At 43.5% G+C, this 7,389-nt stretch overlaps 1 long non-coding RNA gene across 1 annotated transcript; it reads right to left on the reverse strand.

Moving 5' to 3' along the window:
- Positions 1–5,278: 5,278 nt before the first annotated feature.
- On the reverse strand, positions 5,279–7,089 carry LOC134929115 (uncharacterized). Its single transcript, XR_010178293.1, has 3 exons — positions 6,874–7,089; positions 6,589–6,798; positions 5,279–5,977 (listed from the first exon to the last, which is right to left on the reverse strand). It is a non-coding gene; the product is annotated as an uncharacterized LOC134929115 (long non-coding RNA).
- Between the last annotated feature and the right edge of the window lie 300 nt (positions 7,090–7,389).

The raw sequence follows: 7,389 nt of genomic DNA on the forward strand, positions 1-7,389 counted from the left end.
ATGTTTTGCTCCCTCCAGCCAATGCCTCCACTCCTCGAAAGCCCACTTTACCGCCAGTAACTCCCGATTACCAACGTCATAGTTGGATTCAGCGGAGGAGAATTTCCTGGACATAAAGGCACAAGGATGTAACTCCAGAGACTCCGGATCCTTTTGAGAAATGACAGCCCCCACTCCAACCTCTGAGGCATCAACCTCCACAATAAAGGGCAATTCCGGATTAGGATGTCTGAGGACTGGAGCCGAGACAAAGGCTTGTTTCAAGGCCCGGAAGGACAACTCAGCTGCATGCGACCAGTTGGTAGGAACCGCTCCTTTCTTTGTCAGAGCTACTATAGGAGCAACCAGGTCAGAAAAGGAATGAATGAACCTCCTATAATAATTCGCAAACCCTAAAAAGCGCTGAATTGCTTTTAAATTGGTGGGTTGCACCCAATTAAGGATGGCCTGGAGCTTCTTTGGTTCCATGGAAAATCCCTGAGGGGAAATTATGTACCCTAAAAAAGATACTTCCGTGACGTGAAAATCACACTTCTCCAGCTTGGCATATAAATGATTCTCACGTAACTTTTGAAGAACCAGACGCACCTGGGTAACATGTTGTTCCATCGATTCAGAATAAATCAAGATGTCGTCTAAATAAACGACCACGAATTTCCCTAGGAAGTCACGGAGCACATCGTTAATGAGGTCTTGAAAAACTGCTGGAGCATTAGACAGGCCGAACGGCATCACCAGGTATTCGTAGTGACCCGACTGAGTGCTGAAAGCCGTCTTCCACTCATCTCCAGATTTAATTCGGATGAGGTTGTTAGCTCCTCTAAGGTCAATTTTAGAAAAAATCACAGCAGAACGTAACTGATCAAAAAGTACAGAAATTAACAGCAAAGGATAGGTGTTTTTTACTGAGATCTTATTCAGGGCTCTAAAATCAATGCATGGTCTAAGCGAGCCATCCTTTTTCTCCACAAAGAAAAAACCTGCACTTAAAGGAGATTTTGATGGTCTAATAAATCCTTTCTCTAAGCTCTCCTGAACATAATCATTCATGGCCGAAGTTTCTGGCCCCGGACAATGCATATAATCTCCCCTTTGGCAATGCGGCACCTGGAACTAGCTCAATAGCACAATCATAAGGCCGATGGGGAGGCAGAATGTCCGCATTGCCTTTGGAGAATACATCGGCAAACTCCTGGTATTCCACAGGAATGAGCTCTGGAATGATAGCTGCTACTCTGACTGGATACGAAATACATTCCTTAGCACAAAATGTACCCCATTGGGAAATCTCCCCGGACCGCCAATCAATGGTGGGATTATGAAAGGCCAGCCAAGGGTAACCCAGAACAACTGGAACTGCTGGGCAATGTGTTAGGTAGAATTCAATATTTTCGGAATGTAAGGCTCCTACTGTAAGTATTACGGGAGGTGTACGGTGAGTAATTACCCCATTGGAAAGCGGACACCCATCTAAGCCGTGCATGGTGATACACCTATCCAATGGTAACTGTGGAATGCCTAAGGCCTTAGCCCAAGTTAAATCCATAAAGTTTCCTGCAGCTCCACTGTCAACAAAAGCCGACACCCAGAGCCGGCCTTAGGTATAGGCAAACTAGGCAATTGCCTAGGGCATCTGGTATGCCTAGGGGCACAAGCAGCTTCTGCTGATTAAAATGATATGTGGCATGCCTATATTCTGTGTGTAGCATTTTGTATGCAGATACAGCTACAGATGCACACAGAATAGGCATGCCACATATCATTTTAATCAGCAGAAACTGCTTGTGCATCCTAGCCACATAGAAATTCAAATAAGATGCATTTTCATTAAAAAATGTGCACCCGACGTTAGCAGAGCTGCCAGTTGACTCACGCACGGAACTATATGTGTCATTATGTGTATAAGGGCATTAGTAATGTGTAACATATGTGTAAGGGGCACTATGTGTGTCATTAAGTGTATAAGGGAACTAATAATGTGTGGCATATGTGTAAGGCACATTATGGGGGAGATTCAATTCTTTTCACCCCTTTTCACACCCATTCTGTTTCTGCCCTCAGGGGCGTAGTATCATTATTTCAGCTTGCTACCTCCGGAGTAGGGAGGCACCCAACCCTTTACACAGCTAAACCTGATCACTATGGGCGCAATATGCACAATAATGAAGATCATTTTAGAAGGAAATTGGGCGTGATATGTCATTTGAATCTCACCCAAAGTGTGTCATTATGGGCATTAACAATATGCGGCATGTGTGTAAGGGAAATTATGTGCATAAGGGCATTTATAAGGGTTGGCATAATGTGTAAGGCGCATTATGTTTATAAGGACATTAATAATGTGTGTCATATGTGTAAGGGGCATTACTGTGTGGTATTATGTGTATAAATGTATTACCAATGTGTAGCATTATGTGTATAAGGTGCTCTACTGTGTGGCGTAACGTATAGAAAGGGCACTACTGTGTGGTCTAATGTGAATAAGGCGCAATATGGTTTGGGGTAATGAGAATAAAGAGCAATATGGTGTGGTGTAATGTGAATAAGGAGCAATTCAGTATGATGTTATGTGAATGAGGGGCACTACTGTGAGGAGTAACGTATATAAGGTAAAGTGTTACTACTGTGTGATGTAATGTGAATAAGGGACACTATCGCATTATAAATTGTGAATAAAGTTGAACTACTGTGAGGCATAAGTTGAATTGGGGGTACTATTGTGTGGCCATGCCCCTTGCCAGCAAACACACATACCTTTTTGGGTTGTGCGCCGAATGTGCACACTGTTCTTATATAAATTACAGGGGGTAGAAAAACAAAAAAAAGGTCTGCTATGGGTGGGGGGTGATGGTGCTGGGAAAGGGGTGCAGGATCAGAGGCGGAACTAGCGGTGGTACTAGGGGGCACCAGCCAAAATCTTGCCTAGGGCATCATATTAGTTAGGGCCGGCTCTGCCGACACCAAAGAACTGAGGCTGCCAAAGGAAACCTTAACTGGGACTAAAAGAGAGTTATTCGAGGAGATAAGCTGCAGACCTAGGTGAACCCCCTCATAATTCACCTGATCAAAGCGTTTCCCGACTTGTTCGGACAATTACGAGCAAAATGTCCCTTACCACCACAGTACAAACAAAGACCGGAATTTTGCCTTCTGGTTTTTTCCTCAGGAGACAGCCGGGAGAGACCCATCTGCATGGGCTCCTCGACGTCCTCAGGAATGGAATAAACACAAGGACTAGACCTTACAGATGTTCCTCTTTCAGCCCTCCGCTCTCTGAGGGGTATATTTACTAAGGTCCCGATTTTGACAGAGATGCCGTTTTTTCTTCAAAGTGTCATCTCGGTAATTTACTAAGCAGAAATCACGGCAGTGATGAGGGCATTCGTATATTTTTGCAAGTCCAAGAATAAAAATACGAATGAATACACCATCGGTCAAAACGCGGCTGTTTAGATATGAATCTCGGTCATTTACTAACAATTCGTATTTGTAATGTCTACCGTGAAAATGCATTTGCGGCCGTGAAAAAATACAAATCGTAAAAAAGTCCTAAAAAAAACCAGACCTGCTTTTGAGAAGCGTGTTTACATGTGTAGTCAATTATCCATTACTCACACCTGAATGTTTGGCCCTATAAAAGGGTCCCAGGCACAATTGGAAATTCTCTCACTCTGAAATGGCGGCTGTGGTGTGTGCTACAGATTTCCTGGTTGCTGGGGGATACCTGAGACTGGTCCATGAGTCTGGAAGAAATCTGGGCCAGGTAAGTGAACATGGTCAGCAGGTTGTACAGGTGCCGCGGAGGCTGCGCCAGCCACGTTTTTTTAGGGGTCGTTTAAACTTAAACGCATTGTCTGATAACAGGGTCATACAGATGTTTCGCCTAAATAGAAACAACATTTTTCGACTGTATGACCTTGTCAAACTGGGACTAGACACTGAGACAGCACGCTCTCGCTCTGTCTCAGGCCTGCACAAACTCCTGGCTGTGTTACACTTTATGGCTACTGGGAGCTTCCAGGCTGTGACAGGCGACGTTATTGGTATCTCCCAGCCCACCTTTTCTAAATATTTGAATCAGGTGAGTTGAAAAATATATACACGTCTATGTCTAAGTGTTGCTTCTGTAAGGTCTTATAACACAGTATTGTATTGAATACAGATCATGACACTCACCTTAGATTTATTAATGTCCACTCAGGTTTTGGATGTCTTGGAACCACATATAAATGCCTCTATCTGCTTCCCTACCCAGGAGTCGCAGTGGCATGCTGTCAGGGTAGCTTTCTATGAGCTTGCTCACATGCCCAATGTGCTGGGGGCCATAGATTGCACACACGTTGAGCTGAGACCACCTAGGGGCCGACAATATATATATACTAATCGGCATTCTAGCCAATCAACTAATGTCCAGGTGGTTTGTGATGCAAATCTCAAAATTATGAGTGTGGTTGCAGGTTACCCTGGCGGCTGCCATGACTCCTTCATCCTCAGTCAGTCATCTCTCTTTGATAAATTTGAGGACGGACAAATGCCTGATGGCTGGCTGCTGGGTATGTTCAAAGTGTGTTGTGTGTATGTGTGCTAACTACAAACACCATTTTTTTTTGGTGTAATTATTCATCAGACACATGTACTAATGTTGCCTATATCTGTATTTCAGGTGATGGGGGTTATGGCTGCTACTCTTGGCTACTGACTCCATTGTCCCAACCTGATTCTCCTGCTGAACACAGTTACAATCATGCACATAAGGCTACGCGGAATGTGATAGAAAGATGTTTTGGGGTGCTGAAATCTAGGTTTCGTGTCTGGATAAATCTGCAGGCCTTTTGTTGTATAGTCCCTTCAAGGTGACTAGGATTGTGTTCTGCTGCTGTTTTCTACATAATCTGTGTTTGAATCAACATCTGGCACATGATGATGTAGAAAACAGTCAGCAAGCAGAGGAGTTAGAAACATCTGGTGACAGTGTGAGTACAGATGTAGGGAGGCAGGTAAGGCAAGAAGTGATTCTGCTGTATTTTACCGGTAAGTTTTTTTTTGGATGTAATTAACCTTGACTAAACACTTTGCAATACATTTTTGTAAGTGTGAATGTGTGTTTTCTTACTTAGTGTTTGTTCTTTATAGTGGTCTGTACATTTTAGTTAGTGATTGTTCAAAATACATTGTCATTCATTACCCCAGTAAATAATACACACATAGCGTGTTCTACAATGTTTGACACAGACACCAGAAGTTGTGTGATTTGAATAATAAAAGTTTTATTGTGTTACTAAAATTATATTTTGGTGTTATTTTTTTTTCTTGTGTGTGCTGGGTGCCGTGCTTTGTGCTGGGTCGCTGGCACGTGCTCGGGAGGATCTACGAACAGGGGAGGTTACTGGGGTTTGGCTAGGGGTCGTGGTTCCTGAGCTGGAGCTCACTTGTTGTGCTGCCATCAAAGTGATGCTTTGGCTTAAATTGTGGATGCTGGCATTCAGTTGGTTGTTACTTTCAGTGTGGCTGGCCACAATCCTCGACAATGACTCATTTACCACCTGATTGTGTTGGACCAGTTGGATGAGTGCTTGCTGCTGGCGCTGTTGCTCATCAATGATGCGCGTTAAATTAGCCAGCATTTGAGTGTTGTCGGTCCGGATTTGCTCCATAGAAGTGGCAATTCTGCCTACCTGGACAATCAGTCTGCCCGAGTTCCTACTAATGCGCGGCAGATGATGGGGCAGACTGGTAAGGTGTTGGGTGTGGGCGTTCAGGCAGGCAGTGTTTTGGCTCTGTTGGGTTGCCAAACTGGACCAAAAGTCCGCGGACATTTGTTGCTGGGGTGGAGCTTGGAGCAGTTGTGGACTAATGGAGGGTTGGGGGATATCCTGCGGCTGGGTTGCCTGGGTCGGAACAACGGGTGTTAGTTGCAGTGTATAGGTGGCCTGTTGGTCTGGTTCCTGCTGGTCCACGTCGGCCATGAAGGTTGGTTCTGTATGGGGTGGCCAACATGCACTGTTTAGTTTACATTTAATATATTTTGTAGTCCTAAACATTTCCAACTTAATAATACTCCGGACATTTTTATATTTGAGTTGTGTATTTCTAAACGAGTAATCTTTTGTTTATAAAAACATATGTCCCATCACAGGCGTGCACATAGACTGACTGGCGGGTTCCACACCTAACTACCTCCCCTCCACAGCATTATAGTGTTCTCTCACCTCCCCTGTCCAGGATATAGACTGCTCACCTGGATGGTCCAGAGGAGCGGATCAAGTAAGCAGTCTACATCCAGGACAGGGGAGGTGTGTGAACACTATAATGCTGTGGTGGGGAGGTAGTTAGGTGAGTAAGTTGCTCTTCTTTTTCTGTGCACGTGTGTGGACTAAATTTAGTAAGATGGGTGGTCATTTTGAAATGTGATGTTGGCCATAGCAAACAATTAGACTTTGTTAATTTTTGCATTTGCACCTTCAAGAAGTTTATTCGTGAAATCAGATTGGTTGTTATGGCAAACATGTCATCTCAACTACAAATCACATCATAGTAAATGTACTGTGTCTAAATTTTTGAATGTGTTTAGTGTATGTTTTTACTCACCAGATAACTGAGGTGATCTGGGCTCATCACTTTGGGGACTACTCAATAGTGCCTGTGGTGGCTGGGACAAGACTGCAGAGATGCGCCGCCTGGGTGGGGAAGATGGATCCGCTGATTCCAAATCCACACGGCGCGTCTTACTTGGCCTCCTGGGTAAGTTTACAGAGCCCTGTGATGGGCGCCTTAGAGGGCGGCTTGCAGAAGAAGAACCTATGTGAATAGATAAACATTAATATTTTGTACTTCTATGTGTTTGCAGAATATGTGACTACAGTGAATTCTTACCTGCAATCCCAGCACCCACATCAGTTGGCAGTGGCCTGTCTGGAGCGCTGGTCTGGCGTACTGTTGAAAAAATTAAACAAACATTATGACCATACTTGGAAAACACATTGTTAACTGCAAAACCTTAGTGTACTGTAACCATTTTGTACGTAATGTAAAGTAAACTAATTTCTGCTTAAGATAATCTGGATTACTTAATTTGGCGTGTATTTAAAAATGAACATGGTGTTGCACTAAATAATCCTGAAACATTGATGAATTGTGTGCAATATATTGCAGAGATTGATTAATTGCTAATTGACCCAAACATCATAAAAAAAATTAGATATGCAAAAGAATTCAAAACACACGAACAAATACAAAAAAAATGCAATTAGATACAACAGCTATGGACAAGCAATATCTCAGATTAAATATTGGAACTACACATACCAGCATGCACTGCACCTTATTTAACATTCACTAATCTAAAAACACAGGCCCTCATTCCGAGTCGTTCGCTCGGTATTTTTCATC

Source organism: Pseudophryne corroboree, chromosome 5, assembly GCF_028390025.1.
Source record: "Pseudophryne corroboree isolate aPseCor3 chromosome 5, aPseCor3.hap2, whole genome shotgun sequence".
NCBI classification, from domain to species: domain Eukaryota; kingdom Metazoa; phylum Chordata; class Amphibia; order Anura; family Myobatrachidae; genus Pseudophryne; species Pseudophryne corroboree.